At 35.1% G+C, this 24,564-nt stretch overlaps 1 protein-coding gene across 3 annotated transcripts in view; it reads left to right on the top strand.

Moving 5' to 3' along the window:
- LOC138307227 (neuroligin-4, X-linked-like) overlaps positions 1-24,564 on the top strand; it is a 186,947-nt gene that overhangs the window by 111,941 nt on the left and 50,442 nt on the right. The window lies entirely within an intron of this gene.

Raw genomic sequence — 24,564 nt, 5'->3', positions numbered from 1 at the left:
CACAATAAAATAGCTAGTGAAATTGGCCAACATAATTAATACCGCCATATTTAATTTTGTGGACTCGTCTCAAACTATAGGTCTGCACTTTTGACAAATTATTTTGTAATTGTATTCGATCCGAAATTCATACATCGCTGTCTCTCTATTAGCGTAAATATCGTTTTGAATCAAGACCCTAACCAATTTCTCCGACTGCTCAGTGAGAGAATACGTTACTGCGAATATAAGACTTCATCTTTAATATTAAAACCATGTTATGTGATCCGCTGTCGTGTGGTATCCTGTTGAAATGCTCACAGAAGTGAGAGAGTAAAATAGATTTATTTGAGTACAATTACTTCTCCTACGGAAGCCATGTATTCAAGCATATGAGGCAATTCCAGCATCGCATGTTTCCTATCCACTGTGCCAATTCCAACCGCGTATAGCTAGACCACGTCTACAATATTAGTAAATCATAAAAAATAGATATCAAGAATTGCGATCTGTTACACCATGTACATTTTTTTTAAAGAAATAGCCGACATTTTGTGATGTTATGAATGATGAATTATGTATAATGGAAGCGCTTCATCTCGATGGATTGTTGTCAACCGGTCATCTTGTCTCCATGGGAATGACCTTCTGTGAGACACAGACATCTAACGATCTTTATTCAAGGTCACAGATGAGTTTGACTCGACTCTTGTGGCTATTGATTGGCTCATTAATATGCATTGGTATTTTTATCGGAATGCACAGGAAATGAACTAATAGAGTTGTAAGTAAACGGGAAAATATTTACTCCTAAGTCATTTCAACCATATAAATAAAAATGTATCTATGCATGTCTAACTATTTGTCTGAAGTATTATCTGAGCGTTTGGCCTAGTTACAACTTTCATATACAACGTTTTCGTCTCTTCTAATCATGAGGATCGATTGGTTGGTTGATTAAAGTACTATCAATAGTCAGTGTTGTTTAGGAAGTGCTAGGTTTAAGGGATAGAGGAAACCCGGAGTACCCGAAAAAAATGTACTTGACGGCTACTCCATTCGAACTTGTGATTCAAAGGTGGAGGGCTTGTGGCTATATGTAGGATCAACTAAACTACGAAGACATACGCATTTCCGATAGCTGTCTGTCGTTGCGGGGCATTGTTTAAACACTTTAAAGACAATTAGCATTATGAAGTGATTACATATGATGGCTAGGAGATTTGATACCCATAATACGTCTTAAAGCTCTTTTGATGTATAGTTAGGACAACCACGTTGGCCAAAGTATACTCTTTCTTATTGTGATAAACAGCGGGAACTGTAGCACTGGGCTGAATGTCTATCTTTGATATCGCTCAATTATCTAGGCATTTCCTGACAAATACTAATACACGTTTCTTTAATTGCAGAGTTTTATTGCCAGATCAAAGAAACATTGGTAATAATTACGTCAGGGGAACTTCCGTATACATCAATTATTTTCACATTCCGTACAAGTTTTCTAAATTATAATGCTAAAATAGGCGTTCGGAGGGAAGGCGAGAATAGATACCTAGAAATGCGAGATCTGATACATCTTAATAGGCCTCAACAAGCACATGTACTGGCAGAGGTGATCGCGTGAACAGGTGCACAGCCCGCAGGCACGCGCTACACCACGTGTACAGATTGACGGCATGACCCTCTCGGATATGTCGCGACTCTATCACGTTCTGGAATCCCCAGTTGATTGCGTCCTGCTAGAAACAATGTCGAAGCGAGTACGAAAAGCTAAAATTCCTTTGGGAATTCGATATTATCGTATTAGTGTTTGTCTAGCGCCAACAACCAAACTTCAGCATCACAGCAAAGATATAGCTTTCTTGTATGATACATATAGATTTATCGTTTCATCTACAGGAAGAACTTGCGTTAATCTTTGGAAAGTTCCCAGTTTTCTATGTTATGGAGCCCTGAGTTCTTTACTTCCCGGTTGTTAGCACAACGTTAAAAATAAAACCGATTCGGTTGGAGGCTATATGTCGTTTATGAGTATATAATCTAAATCTGGACACAACGGATATTGGAAACGCGGCAGCCAAATCGTTGGCTTCCTAGCCGTATCTATTGTTGTAAACTTGGACAGGACAAAATTCTTCAGACGGCTCTTTTGGCAGGCTTTCTGATAAACCGAGTAATGGTTTAACAATTCTAGTCGTATCAGTAACGTAAAAACACGCGTACTTCCGAATGTTGTCTTAGACATATGGTTTAATAAAGGTAGAAGAAAACGTCTATAAAATGTACACAGATTTTGTGTGTGTTTATTTTCTAACGATTTAAATAACACCCAATACAAAAAAATGCTGCAAAATTACCAATAACAAATTTCTAAACAGAAACGTTCGTAAAGAAAGCATTTTAAGTTTTTGTCTCCTTTGCGCATTCAACTTCGTTTTCGATTTAAGATGGCACTTAAATTTCGACATAAATGAATAGAGCAGGTTGATACAACAACTGAAAATTGCACACTTATCAATGTAGGGAAATAAAACATGATATCACCACCAAACCATTTCCCTTTATATTCACCAATATCCTAATATTTAAATGCCCTAGGTATCATTTAAGACTTCCAGTTCTCATTCACCTATCTGGAAACTGTACTGTAGGCTTTCATGAGGAATTTGATGATTGATATCTGTAATGTAAAGTGAAATTGATTTTTCTCGAGAAGCCACATTTCTTTTTTCTTCAGAAATTCTCCTCACTTATCCATCAGATTCAAATGTTCATGTTTAAATTTAAAAGTACTTTATACTCGATCTGACATCAATAATGTTTTACATGCCTCTGTCCACGTTACCAAGAAGGCATTATTGGTTGATCCATGGTATCCTGGCGGCAGTGTCATTAGCGTCATGCTAAGTCCAGGTCCGACCAGGTTATCATAATTAAACAACAGATTAAAATCAACAGGCCCCAGTTTCATTACCATTCCTTAATTTTCGGAAATCATGAACTTAAAAGTCTCCATAGCTAAAATTCTCCATAGCATATCATTAAAACCCTTAAATTTCTGTATTTTCTTGTTATGGATAATTATACATTAATGAATTCCTTAAAGATGCTCCACCGCCGACAAAGCATAAATGATATTCATCAGTTGAACAATAATTGGTGTTTGATCATGAATATATATGTCTAATTGACACAAAAAAATAATATAAATAATTAATTTATTTCGCCTTTGGTGTATGCGCAATCAATACATCCTTCCACATAGAATATAGTGACACGAAATTTTTTCGGGATGCAATTAATTATTTTTCATATTTTTAACTTGAAGTAAAATCAGAAGCTCAAACTTTTCAATGGTGATAATGATGTAAAGTAAGTAGCTGTTGTAAATGAAGAAAAATACTAAATAGTCTGCTCCTATTTTTGATAGTGACAAAATACTATTTGTCAGCGATGGAGCATCTTAAATACGTTATAACTAATATTTATTGAACACTGCCCTATTATCATTGCTCCATTGTTTGATTTTAGCTTTAAGTACTATACTTAACATCATCGATTGTTTTAATTCAAACAAGTTTCTCATATGTTTATACCAATGACATGTTTGACATTGAAAAGCAAATGTTTCAGGAAAAGCTTTCAAGGCTCCTATATATCATTCCAATATTGGCCAACAGTCCAATACAGCCCTAGCTGAGAACCGCAATACCTACCTAGCGTTATGCTTTCCCGAACCACAAATTCACAATTTCAACATCGCAAGTCAATAGCATGGCGATTGTACAGCAGCATATGATATAAAATCGATTTCTCATCATTGGAATGGTCAGCTGAATGTTTCAGATCCGTCACCGTACTTACGACTAGGTTGGCAGCATAAATTCTCAGACTGATGCATCACTGTTATATATCATACTCACCAGACGACATCGCGGTTGTACATTAAACGGCCTTAGAACACATTGACAATTCAGTGTGTAGCATGTCAAGCTCCATCAGGCCACAGTGACATCCCATATGTAAGACATACAATTTTAAACAGATCTACATAAACATCTTGTTATTTCTACAAGCGAGTGTTGTAAATAGCGATCCGGGACGTGGGTCTAATATTTAATCGTCCTCTTGCTGTGTAATGTCGGTTTACGAGCTACTGGGGACTCCCACTGAACGTTTCAGAATTAAGAAGAAGCTTAATGGTGAAATGTCACTTTATTGCTGAATTGAGGCTCGTTTTAATCAAGTTTTGTAACCCATAATCGGCGTACATGATCGTTAAAGCAGACATGTTGTTTGGAATGATTTTCCCCTTTGTTTGTATTTCCATAAATAACTGTCTTTGAATAGATACACAATTATCAGTAACTGTTTCTCTGATTTTTGGACTGTTCCCAGATGGGATATGATATATATGACCTTGAGACAGCTCTTGAGGAAGAATGTTCCGTGTTATCAAACATAAACCCGAGAGAGACACGCAATACCGAAACAACTGTTTTAAAGCCACTTTAATGTGACTTTAATAGTCCTCTATAAAGTGTACTAGCCTTGTATACATGGTTGTATTTGCCTCCCAAACTCAGACTGTTGTTTGACAGGATCAAAGACGATTTGCCTGCAAGCAAGTCTAACAAGGTTTCATGTTTTAATGGCATCTGATTTTTCCCCTTCATAATGTACTGTATAGCATGAAATATTCACTCTGTAGAAACTTGTGTTGTTTTCGTGGTCGCTTCTCTACCACAAATATACAAACAACCAAATTTGTCTTATATTGCATAGTCACTATTGTTTCCTTGGCTTACCACAAATATTTATACCAACTGAATTATATCAAAGCTGAAAACTACAAAAAAAGCACACACGAACTTGTTATGTGATATACATGTAGTATATAAAGCTATGTAGAAATAGTTTACAAGATATACACTTCCTCCAGAAGTTCTGTAACATATATTAAAATTTGATGGCAATTTATCTCTGAGAATACCCACAATTAAAACCATTTAATGAATTTGAGAAGATAACTAAGTTGATAAATAATATATACTGATGCCTGTTAGAAAGGTTTTCATACATTTGTATTTTGTGTAAATTTGTAAAACTGCACGTATAACAAAACTTTTGGAGGGCAGTGTATGATATGATATTTCTTTACACAAAATACACACATCTTTTTTGTCTCCCACAATAAATTTTATTAATGATTTAAGAACTGTATTATTTACTTTTATGGAAAAGAAAACTCAATATTCTCATGGTTCTGTCAAAGGAGTTAAACTTGTGCCAAATGTGCTCTGGACATTTCCAAGAGTCAGACTTCCGCGACTTCAACTTGAAAACGTATACATTGGTGATGCACTTTGGCTGGTGTCTATTTTTACACAGTTGAGCCATTAATTTGTTATGGCAGTGTTCGGCTGCAGACTGTATGCCAATATTTATGTACATTGGCTACTATTGAACTGCCAGGGAAAGTGTAGTCTGGCGTCACTTGGTTATTGTGAATTTTAACTCAATATCAGAACAGCATACGGTTGGCCAGGCAGACGGATGGCCTCTACTAGCTTGCGTAGTCAGGGGAGGTTGATAGATTCATATCGTATCCGTTCAAATAAATGTAAGGATGGCAGCATAATCTCTTTTGTCTGCTTCACATATAGGATTTGATTGAGGACTTGTTATATAATACCTATATTGAGTTGCTAACCACTTAACGTATGTTTGTAGCACTATATTGGATTCATTATTCAAAGCCACTTTCACTTCCACGTTAAAAAGCAAGAGGATCAACAAACCAAATCAATGATTTATTGAACAACGTCTTTCTGCATTTATCACTTGTAAACATCATCACCATCAATGATAAAAGTAGTTTGGAAGACTGTGAGTGTTAAATATGCAAAAGATTTGGAATATGGAATTTGTCCATGTTCGATAATATTACTAACACTTGAGATTAACAGCGACACGACTCTTTGCATATTTCATGCGTTATCTTATTCCATACAGAATACTCGAAAGCAATTTTATTCTAGCCATTCTTATAGGATGTTTGAAATATAAATACAAAGTCACAACTGTACCTCCCACAATTCCTCTACACCAATCTATCACGTGATCAAACTGTCTGGAACACAATTAACCGTCGCGCATCAGAACGTTGTCACGCGATCAGGATTACACGATGACGTGAAGTACCTGTAATCTCGTACACTGTCATCTACATTTTATCTCCTATCGGATCCCATTAAATTGCGTTCTTTTTGTTATAACACGGCGCTTGGGGACGCGCGTCTGATTGTACGTTGAACCTACCCTGTCAAATGTTACGCCCCTACTGGATTCCGACCCTATAATTCAACTCTACTATTCCACACGTGTAGGTTTGGTGTACCTTTGCGTTTTTAGGTTCGCGTGTCTGAAGCGCTCAGCATATCCCCTAACGTACACGTCAACTTTTGAGTTAATAACACTATTATTGAAATTATATCACACCTGAAAGTGTCAGTTCCCTCTAGACATAATATTAAATAAGTTCATATAATGTAATTTTACTGGTACTAAATGTTGTCCTGTCCTAATTAAGATTTCTACGTAAGTTTGTGAAGCACCATATGAGTCCGATTGACATTCTGAAAGACATTTGTTTTATACTGATCATGAATAATAAAAAATGATATTATTAAAGCAGGATAAATTATAATTTCATTTTACAACAAACGTGTAAAGTGTACTTTGTATATGCTGTTTGATGTCAATTTCTGTAACAGTAGACAGACATTCTTGATAAACACTACATAATACTCCCCTGACAAATGAACTCTTCTTGCAAGATAAAGTGTCAATAAATTAATATCAGCTTACGTTTTAATTTTTTAAAGAATCCCAACCAAATAATGAAAACAACTAATGGCTATATAAGTCGGTATCAATCGGAAACCTTCGTTGTTTTCCGTAAATATTTTTCTCTTTTTGCTGGAAATGGCAGCGGTTACCATTTCAATCAAAGGACGTACATATCGGTATTTTAGAAACTTATCGCGTTGTTTTGGCATGATATAAACTAGAATACGAGTAATAAGTGCTTTGCACCTTGGGAATTCCAAAGTGTATAAAAACTGTACATTACGACTCATAAAATGGTTAGTTAAACTAGAGTAAAGCAGTGAGTTGCTGACGAAGAAGGCTGTTGAGCTTTGATGTTATCTCTGAGGTGCAGATTCCTATTTCTCTCAATGATAGACTATGTATTTAAATTGCTTGACATACTTCAGATACCAGTCCATCGTTGACACCAATAATCATCATTCAAATAAATATAAAAACGAAATTATCCTTTAAAGAAAAGAATGCTATCACCTACGAAAAAACCCATTGCATTTTAAATTTAGATATGAAGCGCTAGAGTGAATAATATTTCCCATAGTACTGGTATATTAAATGTAGCATTATTGGCAAGGTTTTATATTTTCCATTATTTTAATTTCTTTCTTAGGAAGCCCGACTTAATCGCGTATTTACTCTCTATTGCTGGTTATAAAGTCACTAGTAGGCTACCAACAGCCGTATTAAATCATTCCTAGAGGCTGTTCTGGGACTGAATGTGACATTCTAGATTTTACAACACCAAATTGGGCAATTTCGATATAGAAGTTAAGTTCACAGGTTGTAATAGAAGGGCGATATCGGTGATAGATAAAAGAATAAGATACATGACAATGACGTTGTTAAGTTTCAATAAGGGGTTTGAACACTACATTTTTCAAGTTTTAATTAGACGTCTGATCCTTGGATGTCACAGTCTCAAATCTGGCAACTTAATGTCAATGCCATTTTACAATTGAGTGTTTGATCTAATGCTGGGTTCATACGGATTGAGACAACGCTCTACCACGTGCTAGAGAATCGTCTTGTTTTACGGCCATATCGATTAAATAAATCATTGTTTAGAAGAAGAACAAATGAAAAACATGCCATGTCGAATCGTCAGCTGTCAGATATCTCAGTTTCTCTACATTGTACGAAACCCGGAGGAGATGGGGACGGTGCGGAATGTTCAAGGCAATAAACTGTCGGGTTCGTCAACGGAAAATCTGCGACAATGTTCCTTATTGCATTCCGTCCATTGGTAAAAGTATACTCACCATCCACGAGTTATGATGTCAATAGGGACGTCACACGTTCTGATTTCTAATTATTTAGTGAAAGTTGCCATTCTTTACACTAGATTGAAATTGTATCGCTTTATCAACTATTCCCTGCCGCACCAGCCGTGCCAGATAAACAAGCGGCTGCAGCGGAGCAAATTTTAGATACTTTTGCTTGAGTTTTGTACATGATGACAGGAGATTGTGATTTCCTTATTGCGTTTTTTAAATATATATTTCTCTCTTTTTTATTAAAAATTTGATGACCTCAGCCAAGCTATCAAAACAACTCAAAATAAGTTGAATCTTTTCAGTTTTCTTCAACTGTATTTGACAGTAAATAAGCAATTAAGTTATGAAAAGAAATATGTGCCGACGGGAATTTAAAAAACAACATTTAGATATATTTGTACAATACCGCAAAAAATTTATGCAAACATTGTCAGATATGTAATTATGGTTTTATATCTTTCTAGTAGATGAGAGTTCATTCTACCTGGCTCAAAAACAAATTTGTTCAGAAATCTATCAGCTAACACTTCATGTAAAGTCATACTATACGGTATTTTGACGAACACATGACGTAGATAGCCATGCTGTTGGGTACCTGTCTACGTCCTGTGTTATCGCCCTATCTCCCATCAATCTATCCAAAGATCCCTCACAACATATCCTACACATCTTACATGTAGTCACAATACCTGGTCAGCACCAGTGCTTCGCGGTCGCTTAAGTCGGACAATCTGGCGTCGGCAAGAACCGCTAGACTAACAGACGCCATCGAGCGTTATATTTTTGTACCAGTGTCATTGTTATCTATGGACATATAGACCCTAATTTTGAGCCCCGGATGTAGAATTCCTCGGGGATGAATAGGGGAATGGGGAGTTTTACGGTATTTAAATTTGTATCCAACGGTCTCGTATATCTTAATTGTTAATACAGTCAGTTTAAAAAAACGATAAATAAATAAAACTTATATATGCGCGTGTTCTCGACTAGGTGTTTAAAGACAGTGATTTATGCTGAAAGGCTAAAGAAACGGTCCGTAGTCGAGAAAAAAAAACATATTTCATTGGAAACAATATGTATAGTCACATCCGTAACGTATTAATATTTTTTCTTCCCGAGATATTTGTTAGTGCGGGACCGTTTTTGATGAATTCAAATATTATCAATCGGTTAATAGTTTCCAACGCTCCAATTCGTACAAGCCGAAACTCTGTGAAAAGATGACATATACACTGTAGATATGTACGAGATGGGAAAACATCTTCATATTCTGTCTATACTTGTTATATTGTACTACAGAGTTACTGCCCTTTTGGATAGGTAATGGTGTGATGTCATTGCTTTTTGAGCGCAACTCACGCCGTTTCGCCGTTTTCTCTGAAATGTTTGCCGTTACGCTCGCAAACACATGACGTCACAATTAACATATAACTGTAAGGACAGATAACTCAGTAATGTACAAAACATTTTCTCAAACCTAAGTCTGGGATAAAATTGCTGCTTTTGTGGTGTGAAAACATCTTGTCGTCAAGGTTATTAACAGAGATGTGAAATCCTTCGTGTGCCCTGAAAACAAAACTTTTTATTTCCTTACATTACAAGATCTGAATTAATGTCTGTAGAAAACGGCATTATCTTGTCGTCAATTTTATTTGCGGAAATCCTTGGTGTACGCTGAAAACGAAACATACTATCTTGATGCATCACCAGATCTCAAAACATGCTAAATTAGCTAGAAACATACTTACCTTTCTAATAGCATAATTCATTCTTGATCTATTAAAAAAATATATTTTCATCCGTTTTATCATGTTGGGAACTTAACATAGGACATGTAACTCCAAAAACCCATCTAATAGCATGCAATGAAATTCGCATTAGATACTGTTTCTTCTGTATTAGCTAGTAATGATAATAAACATTTCATACCTATTTATCACATTTTAAAAAGAAATTCATGCAGAACGACTTCAAATATGACAATAGGAAGCTCTTTCTTATTGAGAAGGCAGAATGGATGACAAAGGACTAAATAGTCTACCAACTGGACGCTTCCCAAACTTTATGATGCCTTATTTACAATGAGTAAGCCAGGTCGTGTGGATATACACTCTTGAACACTCATGCATGTCATCAAATGGAGTTTGTTTTGTATATGTTGAACACGACACCATTTTTTTAAATCCGGCAGAAATTCACGGGCGCCATGGTAGATTGCGATACACGACTGGTATCTGCGCGCTGCATCATAACCCGCGTACCACATCACACGTTTAATCAAACTACGTCAAACTTGCAAACCATTATTATTTTCACCATATCAAACCTAAGAATTTTTTCACGTCGATTTGATTGATTTTTCCTATTTAAACTTCCAATGTTCTACTTTGCCTTAATTTGAAACATTTTCGCGGGAATCATTGTTCGCGATCGCATAGCCCATGGAATACATTAGATGTAATCGTCCGCGAAAATCAGTTGATTTTAAATACTTCTACAGTTGTGTGCGCCACAGACATCAACTTAAGACATCATACCTATGGAGACACATTTCCCTAGCTTTGTATCGCATGACAATGAAATCATGTAGCAATTTCAACAACACGAATACAAAACCATAATATATAACATTACATGACCAGTGCAGTAAAACCTAAAGTACAAATTAACAAAGACGATAACTTGTTCTTTTCATACGTAAACTATGTATTTTGTGCTTCCACTTACATTTTAAAAGGTTTTGTTCTCCTAGTTTTCTTGTTTCAATTTAGATAAATGTTTTTGATACAAAACCAAAGGAACACGTTTTGTTCAAAAATTCTTTACGTAAACTTGTATTTTCCTACTTTTTACAAATTAACCATTATACACGTGCCTTTGTAGTATTCTCAATCGTCACATCATACCGATCGCAGACATTCGATTGGATGGATTACTTCCGTTCACAAAGATACGAAAATATGACTGTATAACATCATGCAGATACAGGCGCTAATACGAAACAGTGCCTCTGGCACTTCCTGTAGATAAAATGTGGCACCTTACATTTGCTATGGTGCAATTATAGGCTGCATATACTTAGATAATAATTTTTCCTATATAAAATGTTACCTACACAACTTACTTCTTCTTCTTGCAAATGCATCACATTTTTGTTTCCGTTTATAAAGAAAACATACGTATACGTACATATTATATGAGTATCTATTAAAACGATTATACAATAAGTAGTGAAATCTAACTGCACTTTAGTTTACATTTATAGATTTAAAATTAATAATTTTCAAAACTGTGTGATAAAATGTTATTTTAAGCGTTAATTTGATTGCTTATTCAATTAAACATTTCCAGTGTAATTCCATATCAAATGCAGTAGATATCGAACTCATATGTACCTCAGATAGAAGCACCATGGTTTACATCTAGTTTCATTACAGTAGGTTCTAGTCGGATATCGCATTATCACTACCTAAAGACATTGTAAAAGAATAACACAAGCTAAATTCAAATGCTAGGGTTGCATTATCCCTGTTTATTTTACTGATTACATCGAGGGCACTCACTGACAACGAACAATTTAATCTTTCTGTAAAATAACAAAAAATCGCATCTATATTTTTTCGTATTATAAATAAATTGTGTACAGATAAGATTTCAAGCAAACTAAATCTTAGAAGTACAGATTTCGGTTTTTAAAAGGTGATGATTTTAGGAATGAATTCCGCTCAGCGTTGTATCTGACAGCCAGAGCGCGTAAATATATTGTTTGGTATTACGAGGTGTGCATTTCTATAAGCGATTTCCTGACACCATAAACTAAACCGCGAACGATTTTCTTGTACAGCTTAAAAGACACAGCTTGCACATCACGATGTTTTGATGAGCTTATGTTTGTTTCTAGTCGGGTTGCCTGCATCTCTCTGGAGCTTGACAGATCAATTCTAGCGTTCCTCACTCTTAGTGAGCTGCAATCATTCTTGTGATGGAGATCTTTATTAATTTGAGTTGACAGCGAGGCTGATAAAGAAGAGTACATTGCGGGTTTGTTTCCCGGCACAAATGTGTTGGTACAAATCGACCCTCCTAAAATGCATGACATTTCCAACTCTAGGTAAAAAAAAGGGAAAGATAAGAGCTGATTCCGGACTCTACTCTGCAGACTTAGCTATTAGTCTGTACCTTTTTTGTACCAATATGCTAGAACAAAGCTTTTCTCTGACGCTGATGTACATTTGGGAGTTATGGGAAACAATAGAGGCTTGTTTATAGCACAGCTATTACCTAGAACAATGTGGACACAAAGGAATCGATAGATCATACAAAGTGTATGCTCATTGTTTCCGTCGAGCTGAGATAATGGGACAATAGCATATATATATCCGATCAAAGAATTCTAACAAAGTATAATTTGTATAGACCTCATTCTATTTTAGTGTTTTTTGCAAATATGTTCATTGCAAAAATCGCAAGAACAAAATACTGTCCCTTATTATCAAGGCTTATTTATATAGTATTAATGGGGAGAAATATTGATAAAAATTGTTAAAATTAAGTCAGTGAACTATACTGATAACAATACAAATTAAATGATTGAATTGTATTTATATATTGTAAATTCACCCTTCTCTTACAGTCTATATACTATTATATCAAAATGAATGAATTGATACTAATACACTAAATATGAGGTCAGAAGAAAGCTACATTTTGATTGGTTATCTGTCCATCTTTTATATATAAAAGTACAATAAGAGTTTTTATATAAAAGTCTCTATCCATATATTCTTGGAAGCAATGCTAATTCATTAGATTGTGTTTTACATATAGCCACTGAGGAGATCTATTTGGCGTGCCCACTAATGTAATAATTATACACAGTGTTCTTCTTTTATTCGCCAATGCGGATATTGCCTGTATACTAATAGCTAGCATTGCGCTTTTATTGCCGCTACTTAACATTGTTTATATCAAAGCTTTTAACATTTCTATAAATCAGGCCCTCCCTCCCCGATAAGGTAGCGAAAAACAACGGTTCACATGCACTTATGCATTAACGGATAACACTGACAAATCACCAATGTTTTTTTCCATTGATATTACATCCACATGGAATAGGCAAAATAAATAACGCGTTTTATTACATGCAATACAGTTTGTTCTTTTCAATTACGAAAAATGGTGGAATGAACCATGTCACCTGAGAAAGATGAAAATGTAATAATATGAATCTTGTACTAAACCTTTGACCAACCCCACCCTCCAATCCTCGTCGTCCTTCTCGTTCGTATCTGAAACCAATAATTGTTTGTTTCATATTAAAGAAATGATCAATGCCCCACACATTCTACTTGAAGACGCTGCCTGTAAACCGTTTCATTTGCCTTTTTTTCCTAATAACGTAAACCAAATATTGAACGGTACGAATGAACATCATGGAAATGCCCCAATATCCACGTTCATTTTTACCGATTTAATCTTCACGCTGTATTCAATTCCTCTATAACCTTTTGGAAGACGAGGTTTCCACCATTTCCTAATGATGTGATAAGTTTGGTGGTTATTTACATTTGGTTTTGCCCGGGTGATAACCTCTGTGAGTTACGAGATAACTGATAAAATTGCCTCAATCAGCAAGTAGCCATCACGATGGAATCATGGGATTAGGACTGCTTCATTTGCTGCGAGCCATGTCTCATTTACTGCGGGATTGAAATTATTTACCGGCGGATTAGTTTTCTACTACAGCATAATCGGGATTTTTCCTTCAATAGGTTCTGATATTAAACTGTTTACAAACAATAAATTTCAAGTAGGGAACACTTGAATAAGTAATTACTTTGCAAAAAGAATGAACTTCATAACTGATACACTTTATCAGTACAATTTAAGTATGTATAACAATATTCCGTCTATCTCATGAAATATTTTGATAGATGTACCCTTTTTGTTATTGGTAATTTAGATTTTCGTTGAAATTAGAATTTCTTTTTGTTTGTGGTAATTGGGCTTCCAGTCTTGAAGACGTTATTCCTTTTTGCTACGGCAATTTAGATCTAGGTTATGTTAAGTTTTATAACTTATTTAATGTTGGAGATATCAATAGTGATATGCATACCATTCTCAGATACTGTTGTAGACTAGCGTCTGCCATGAAGAGATTAAATCTACTTAAAACAAAAAAAGTCATAAACCTCACCATATCTATACCACTAGTACTTGATATACATATTATATATTGTCTGTCTGCTAATCATTTGTTTGATATAACCATACAACAAATTAGAGCGGTGCCTGTTTATGAGCACCGCTAATTAAAATCAAAGGTTTGCGGAGAACGCCCAGCCCACCTGGACTCATTGTGTGATATATTGTTGTTATACATAATTCGGCGCATCTCCATGCGACGGCGCTGTTGTTATTTGCGGCTCGCTACAAAAGAATGTTTTAATTTTACATAGCCTGCTGGTAGGGAGGTTTGTAAATTTGATGATAAGGGTATTGCATTCAAACTGCATAATTGACGTTGAAAAGCCTTTTAGATTACATACAAGTGCGCGGAATGATAGTACTCCTGCAGTTACGACATCAAACCGACGTGAATCAGTTGGATTCTCGGGCTCCATTCGTCCTCGTATCTAAAAATCGATCGGGAGGGAACTTGTTGAAGAGATATCATGGTTACATTGTATTCTTGACTTGTGTGTCGTGTTCTGTAAGATTGGAATGGATACATAAGTGTTGCTAAGCCATGTGATCTTGTATTCATTAATATGCTAGGATAGGTATTATATTATACGAAGGAAGATAGACCATGGTGTTTATACATTAATATTTTGAATGGGATTATTCTTGATTTCTTGTTGTCGTGGCATGTTTTAGGCCCATATTTCTTTGACATTGATAAATATTGTACATATTGCATTACAGTGATATTTGCCTTTGTGCTTTCGAGTGAGACGTATTTTTTTAGAGAAATCCACAATTAATGACGTCACAGCTAAAACTAATGTACAAAGACGGGATATAAATTCACAGAAATAACAATTCAGAAAACGATAAGTGGTATAACTAACGATTAAATAAAAATTTCATATAGTGGATATTTTTACACTGTGCGATTAGGTACAAATTCTCATACTTTACATGTCTGAAATGTATAAGTTTGGAAGTCAGAAAATGTACCTAAAGACTGACACCAGGTGTCACATCTGTCTGTTCTCCTGTGGATATGTAGACCTAACCAAATTAGCGCCCAATGTGACAAGTACATTCGCAATTATAGTCTCCGGAAGCTGACATGCGCAGAACTGCTCATATAAACCTATGTTCCGTTTTTCTACTCCAATAAAACTCGAGCCTACCTTATTTTACTGCACATGAGGACCTGCTGCCCCGTCACAGATGGAATGTGGTTCCATGGGAACCATAACTTTTAGAAAGTGTTTCCAAACCCACGCGAAATCGTAACCAATTTCGTTGAAAACTCGCTATTTTGTTTCCCCTGTGAAGCTGTATACTGTTCACGCCTTAATTACACAGTCAATAGAATTTGCATATCAATATATCAAGTAAATGATTATGACAACATAAACAACTTGATTTACAATTGTTGCGTTATTTTCCACGGTTAATATCAATACATTGAGAATAAATATTCATAACGAATACCAGTTATATTTCGTCGGGTGAAGTGGAAACTTTGATACAATAGTATTATTCACTAGTGCGAAGTATATCGCTTTAATTTTCCCGCAAAACCTTATGTTTTACTGCGAAAAATGTAGCAATGTAAACATATTTATTTTCACGAGATATACATTAATTGCGCGAATCAAACTGTTACACAATATTTGTTTAAACCTAGATATGAATAACGCTATTGTCATTAAGAATCCGTGATTGGGGATTTATGATATTTTTACCGAAAATAACTAAGTGAAAAATCAATGTAACGAAGACGCGAAATATTCTTTACGCGAAAAAAAATATAAGTCATATTCATTGTACCCCAAAAATAGTCACACTCAGCAATCCAATAAGACAAGTTCGCTTCCATTAAAAACATTAATGAAGTCATTCCTAATTAAACGCTGTGTTGAGCTTAGAAACGATAAGTAACACCAAATGTATTGATGGACAAATCACATCACTGCGCCTCTATCTCTTTCCCATATAAGATTGTCAGTTTAAGTGATAACTGATATTTCCCCAGCCATATGGTGCCATCACCCAGCACTTGCTATCTAGCTTGTTGTGTACAATACACCCACTTAATCCCACCGATTTGCAGCTTAACATTAGTTAGTCTCTACTAGCTGTCTTGCGTCTTGTGTCGTGTGTTTGAATCATTCCGTTAATCCTTTAAACACTTTGAATTAAAATAACATCGTCAGACAACACAAACTCAGAGAAACGGAAACGGGATGACGAAACACGAACGCAAACATTTACACCGAGGTACATTCTATGTACTAAAATGGGAAGATTGTGTTAAAGAAGCAAACTTTAGAGTTTCAGTGTTAATGGCACTAAGGAATCTCAACTTAAAGTTTCAGTTCTAATGGGACAGATATTCTCCCGTAATAAAGCAACGGAAGTTGGGAACTGCATATAAAGCGGCACTACCAATGCATGGGAAGTCGAGGAGGACTGTTTCCCGCCCCTGTATGCACTTAGATCTTACGTATTATAAAGATACGTCATCAATCGCTTTAGTCGTTGTACAAGAAACATGTAGAACCTCTTAATTAAGAGGAGAAGTGCTAGTAATAAGATACATTTTGTATAAAGCACATGTTTAGGTAATACAAAGCTGTTTAAGTTTCCACTTAAGTTCGCTTCTCCATTGAGAAAATAACAAATTTCGTTAGAAGTAAAGAGTTGAAAAGGTCTATTGCGACCCCAAGTTGACAAAATAGTATTGTATTTATGCGGAATAACCATATTTTCATAATGTCTCAATTGTGCATTTATATATATCATATGAATATGGCTTATCCTTTTTAAACCATGTTAACAAGATAGGTACCATCTTTAAAGCATAGGGCATGGACTCTCTTCTCTCTTTCTTCTGGTACACGATCCTGCACGCCTTGTACTTTTAAAAGGCTTACCATTAAATTTTCTTTTAAAAATTTGCCTAGTTGAATGGATTAACAGCCCAGGTATAACTTCCATGTTATTTCAGTTCTGGTGTCTCATTCTTCACAATGCCTCCAAACAAATATTCCCACAATGTTTCAATTATATCACATCATATCAAGCACAGCTCCAATACTCGTTCTAATTTCGTTTCTTGAGAGACTGCTGCGCTCTATAATTTGTCATTTTTGTATTGAAATGTCGATGTTGATGTAATCAATTTCTTTCAAGTTTTGTTATGCTAAATCACGTCATGCTTATTTCTTCTTTGCTTTGCTTCGGTTCAGCTAATAAAAGAGTCGCACAAGAACAGAATTATAATTTTCTACAGAATGGTTTAGTATTGCGCTTTCAGATACCGTGTGAGACAATGCTTAGCATACTTGCTTCGTTAAAAAGGACCGTCAGCGTTTAGCTGTTTTGATCTAATGCACAAGACAGGATCGCAGAATTCGAGCTTCCTCACTTGCTTTTTCATAGCCTCCGGTCGATATTTCCGCTGGTTGTAATATGCTCACATTAAGTCACTGGATTAAATGTCTTTGGCATAGATTAATTATCTACTCTCATTAGATCTTGCGGGATTAAAATGCACTACGGTTTCGATTCTTTCGTCACGCAGCGTAAAATTGCATTACCATTGAGGATGTAGTTTAGAAATGCATCTTGGTTTGAACCATGCTTTGTTCCCGAGATGTAAGCCGTAAAACTGATGTTTGTAGAATAAAACGAAGTCGGTTTTTCAATTTAGTATAACAGTATGCTGTTAAAACAATCATGATGTTGTTTACCTACTCTTAGCGCTATTTGGTTGTAGTAATGTAATTGTTGTTATATAGGTTGTATGCCTTGATAGCATTGCAATTCAAATGTAAAAGGAACACATGTGTGTTTCTCAGTTGGTAGATCCGTTGATTTTCACGCCGAAGACCCAGGTTCGATTCCTAGTCGAGGCACGTGATAAGAAAGTCTATTTTCTCTGTTCCTCTGTACAAAAGTTGGAATATCGTCCCAAATACAGGGAAAATGTGTCATCAAAAAACAGTACACCTCAATAACCAAGACTTTTGCATAGAAAAGAACTTTGATAAAAACAAAGATATTTATACAATTTGAAAGAATATGAATTCGAAGACAAAATTTAATTAGCGTTTGTTGAAATATTGCTGAAACCGGCATCTGTGATATTGCATTGAACTATTTAGATGTCATTACAGCATTACTCTATTTTCTCAACTCGGGTCTCTTTGGGAAAACAAATCTATATGAATATAGTAAATGTGATGGTAATGTAACTCAATATTCCAGACGGATATTTAGGAATCCGCGACTAGGAATGTAAATTTAAATAACAATACGCATCCCGGGTTACATACATGGAGCGTATTCGGCTAAAAAGTTAATCTGTAACACAACAAATCATCCCACCGCAGCGTCCCGAGTAGCCTTAATCTACGCCAAACATCATTTCCTTTCCCCGAAGATTTGATGTATCGGTCCGCGGTGACCGCACTACCTCTCCTATTTCTCTCTCCGAGCAAAGAAAAAAATCCATATGTTATTTCCTATTATGGAATGAAACTATATTCAGTTGAGTAAAAAACATGTCCCGGTTATAATGCAGAAATCGTCATGCTAGCTTAATGACTACAATTGTATTATGATATTTGTTCAAGGTCATGTAGAATGCTTGGTTGTTTTGCCCTGTTCTATCTCAGCGGAGCGACTTATTGTTCATTTGCATTATTATTGACAAAACCGCCTGTCATGCTACTGTATATGACTCTGACATTTAGTGATAGATCCTGTACACTGCCTTTGTGATGCTGCAGTCTAAAATGTCCATTTCTGTAACAGCGTGTCAGTGCGTCTGGTGAGTGTTTATATATTGATACATCCGCGGTATGATTCGTAAATAAATATAAATCTCGCCTCGAATACTTACTTTTCAACTATTAAACATGCAATTTTTAATATTGTTTTTTGGGATAGCTATTATTTAGATTTGTAATATGTATATCTTAAACGTTGAACTGTCAATATTTGTTATAAATGCCATACGCATGCTGTCTGTATGTTTCAAACAAAGACAGTTATGATAAATGATATGTATTTTTGTCTATTTCGACCGAATGGACGACGGCACGAACCCGACAAGATAAAAGATTACAAAATAAATAATCTTTTTCCTCTGGGTTCTTCGTTCTAGATTTACAACATGTCCTTCTGAACACACCATATAATGTATTAAGTTATAAAAAATAGTCTCTTAATGCATTATGGAAATATGCTTTCATGGAAAGTGTGAGATATATTCAAGATCACGATTTCTGCCCAGACAAATTTCTCATGTAAATAAACGTTTGTTTGAAAAATCGCCAAGTCTGTAGTCAGCAGGGACGACCGTCATATGGAATCAGCATTGTCTGTGCTTATATTGTACACAAATAAATAGCTCTTGTTCTCTATGATTTAAGGTTAAAGCACGAATTGTTAGCTATTGATAGATTCCTAAACACGTTTAGAGTCACCCAGAGACTTTCAGCTGGAACAGGATATACAAGGCACTCCAACTGGCAATGTAAAGTGATCCGTCATAAAGGGAATTTAAATTGAAATATATATGATAGGAGCGCAGTAAGTTTTTTTAGAGCAAAATATTGATAAACCAACAGCAATTTGAATCGATGTACTATACGAGGAATCGGAAGATGTTATTTTTGTATTAACAGATCGTGATACAACTATGATCCATATATTGAAACAGGACTGCCTTCGGTGTCTGATATAACGATATCCCCATAAAATGAAGAGATAGAGTCAGATGAAAAAGGATGACGTCATACCTATGAACCTTGCTATTTTATACTCTATCACGACATAACAGAATAATTTTACACCAACGTATTTTTTGTCATTTTTATTCAGGACGATTAGAAATTGTGAAAATTTGTGAAAATCACCACAAAATAAGTTGGTTGATGATGTGCTCTACGTGTTTAAATAGGAATGTTATGGATATCTGGTTTGATAATGCCATAATGAAATGGGGAGATGTAGTTAGATGCAAGGGATGGAATTCATCGCTCGGGTTATGTACGTGCATACGCACGGACGACATGTAATTATACATGGTTACAGAGGAATCTAACAGCTGCTGAACTCAAGTATAGTCTGAGCATGATCCTGTACCATGACTACAAACCCTTCTAAAGTGTGGTGAAACCGATCTTAATTAAACATGTTGATACACAAAGAAACATAGACAACATATGTTAAAGTTTTACGTAATTAATAACATTAAAAACAAACTATGATGAGCCATCCTGCATGACTCTGGGAACCCCCGCCGCTTTAACAAGTAGGGGATACAGTACGCGCGATGCGATCACCCTGTCAGCTAATGCCAAAATGTAACTATCGTTAAATCTAGCTGTACTGTGTTGCACTCAGGCAGTTTTGATTATATCTATAAATATGTTCGTGGTGCCATTTTTAAGAAAATGTACTTTTTACATAAATACTTTAAATCATATTTGAATCTAGCAGCATACATACATAAAAATACTCCAAGGCATCGTAGATTGTGTAGTTTATATAGGATAAAACGGATGTGTTTATGTTCGTAGTTGGTAGTTCCTATAAATGTTTAGTTTGTGTGCAATGATATGTACATGTATCAAGCATGGCGATGATATTGACGGTAATGGTTACCTTTACATATACTCAATGTGGTATATAATGTTTTTAGATTTTTTTAGATGTTTTTTTTTTTTTTTTTTGCGGGAGCGGGGGGAGGGGGTTTCTAGTTCCTGGAACAAAAGGGTTTGTTTAGGATCGAAATATATGTCTTCATTACGGTATATTGTGAATCCTGTAAAGAACGTCGAATACACACTGATACGTATGATAGAAGTGATATATGACTCTTCAAACTAATTCGCATTATATCAGCCAAATATTGGAGATGAGATACCCTTTTAAAGCGTTTACGAGTTCAAACGTGGAATAAAGCTGACGTACTCAGGCAATACGAACGTTTCCATTAACAGAGCCTGGTACAAAACTAACAGAACGCCTCTAGACACTCATCAATATATTTAAAAATGTTATTCTTTCGACGGTTACTGCGTATATAATCATATAAATTTTAGCGTTGTTTATCGATTAAACATTTAGAAATGGTAATGACTTGAGAAAACTTGGTAATTGTTTTATGTCACTCATGGCCTTGCTAAGGAAACAAAAATAAACATCAGCAACCTTGACTTTAATTTTTTTTATAAAAAACATGAGTTTCCGAGTAATTAATACCTGACCTAAATATACCTAACGCTAAAAGCTAATGCACCGATATGCAGTTTCTTTTTGCAGTTGAGAAGCGAAATACCACTGAGAATTTCCCTTACCTGCTAAATGTCTTTGTCCCTTTGACCTCTAACTGATTTTCTATATCAAGCCAAGATATACTCGCAAAGCAAATCATTTAAACAATTTTTTTTTTAATTCTTGATAAATCGACTCAAATGTAGATGTTGAGTTTTATTTTGATCGATGCACGGTCAACTATAAATGTTATTTAGAAGGAAGTATGTCAGATTTATGAATGTGATGATTGTATGTTTGGTTTTAGAAAATCTGTGAACAAAGAATACTTTGTCTTTTCTCCTTACGCTTGTATCAGATAGAGGTAAAGGACGCTACATTAACAAACTTTACACAACTGTTGTATTCGTAGATAACCGCAAACTATGTTTAAAGATTAATGTTGTACACTGAAATGCCAGGTCAACAAATTACAGGTTGTCGGAATTCTCGAGTTATACTGTAAACAACCTTTCTTACAAAAAAAGGAAATTAATTTATGTCTATTCAGAATATATGTAAATTTCTATCGAGTAAGGCACAAATTTAGTACCGAAAATGGTTAACATTTGTAAATGTGAATAATTCACATACCGTGTGATAAATGATAACGTTTTTGCGGGAATATTGCTTCTATTGTTCATGAAATGACGTCAAAAAGTATACCCCGCGCTAACGTTATTTCAGCGGGAAGATTACAAGGAGTTACATTCCATTACCACTGGATATACTAGTCCCGCACAAACGTTATCGGGTGTCACGTGGTACGTGAAATGTTTCCATTTACTTGAATAGCGAAACTCGTGAAAGTTAATCGCACCTGAAAGAAAGTTGGCTTACAGGACATTTCAGTATTACACCACTGTAATGGAGACAAAAATCAGTCGTCAAGATCACACACACGTATTACAAATATATTAACCCTTACGAGTGAATGTCATTTGTTATTAGATCTAGATGTTAATAGAATGATAAACACACGAGCAGAAAACATTAAGAGATTTCATTTTTTTAAATGTTGTTACAAATGCAGAAACAAAGAATGTTCTCTTCCTCAATAGTGTTACATCTGTTCGTAGCACGCCCAAGACAGCTATCGAATAAAAAGAAGTCATTCTGTTACTTCTAATCTGGTTTTACAGGGAAGATAGTTTCCGGATTTTATAACTTTGTTATGTTACTGTGAAAATCTTTGATGAAATCTCGGCTTTTCTTCACAGCTGTTTTTATACCCGTCCCAGTGGTTGATCCTTACAACAGATACTCGTTGTAACAGTTTTAGTTTTATGATGATGAACTAAGCAAGCGCCATCTTAGCGTGTACGACTTTGATATTAAACATGCAGCATAAGTTTCAGCTTGAGTTTTGAAAAACAAAATGATATTCACTTTGATTTTTATGACATAATATATACGTAACAACCAAAAGCGCCTTTCATTTTTTGATGATGAAATCAAACGACTAGTTGAGTCGTTTCAGAGTATACTTGATTGTGAATGTTATATGTAGTTTTTCTTTTTCAATTCACAAAATTGTGCCCGCACAAACACAATTTAGATATTGATTCTAAGTCAAAACGTCAAATCTTATGATTAACGGTTATTAATGGATAATGGTATATCACCACTAAGTGAATTATAATAAGGCTATATTTCAATGCCAATTGAATAGGATACCCAAATGCTCAGAGAATTGTTTATATATTTAATGTTTTTTGTACAACTGTTTGTTGTTAATTGTAAAATGACCCTTTTTGCAATTTTGATTATTTTTTTCTTTACAGTCGAGAAATGATTTTTGTCATTTTCACTGATACTGATTTATAAGTATTTCAAAATGACAACCTTCACGATTGGTTCAATGCTTGTTTTTCCGCTCCAGATTTCTGAAAATGTGTTATTAGATGAAAAAAGTCAAAACATTAAAGCAAAAGACGAAATGGGTATTTCGTTGCAAAATGGTCTCAGTATCAGATAATCGAGGGAATGTGAAACTTCTATCTGCATTATTTTTTTTAATATGGTTTATATAACGCACTGATTCCTTTTGGTTGAATAAAAAAAGAGATTCATTAAAAGAAGCCTCAGCCTCATGGAATAAAACAAAGGTCTTTATCTTTTGGGGCTTTTTACTGAATCTTTAGTCTAATGTGTTTTACCTTCCTTCGTTCCTGGTAAGACAGATATAAACATCAAACATGGGTGTGTAAAGTATGTCTCCCCAGATACCAATGTTGTACCAAATATATACATACTGCATGGAAGGGTTCCTCTTTCAAAATTGATTTTGACTCGAAAAGCATTTACTTTAAAAATAGATGGATTGCGGGCCTTTGTATTGTGTGCAGAAGACCCTTTTTGTCTATAAAATGCACCGAGATGTTGTAATGCAGCCTTACCGCGCCGCGGTGTTAAATAATGAAGTAGGCATACGTGTAACATTCCTGTATAAAATCATACCTGTATAATTTGTTTGTGGTTAATATTCTATTCATATACCTTTCGTTCAAAATGATATTTAATTGTATACACCATCGTAACGTCTGACGACGCATGCAATAAGAAAAGCCTTTGACATATGCATATTGACGAAGACACTGGGGAAGTTTTGTGGTCGATATGTCAGTATCTATTTTGAAATTACTCAGTTTTCCTTTTGCTTTTGCAACAACTATTAATTTTTGTTCTGACATCTTTTTGGCCCCTATCTTCCATGCTCATTTTGATTTAAATTCCGATTTGACGTTAGAAGTCAATGATAATGCAGACCGAATTAATTTTGATAATTACACACTTGATATTCGTGTTTTGATAAACCTGTTAATTGAGTCCTTTATTATATTTTCACGTCGTTATGGCCATATTATATTACGAGTAACTGCATATTAATAAGGAAAATTGAAACAATATT

This window comes from Argopecten irradians, chromosome 14 (genome assembly GCF_041381155.1).
Source record: "Argopecten irradians isolate NY chromosome 14, Ai_NY, whole genome shotgun sequence".
Classification (NCBI taxonomy): Eukaryota; Metazoa; Mollusca; class Bivalvia; order Pectinida; family Pectinidae; genus Argopecten; species Argopecten irradians.
Note: the sequence above shows the minus strand (reverse complement) of the source record. Positions and strands in the feature narration are given on the sequence as shown.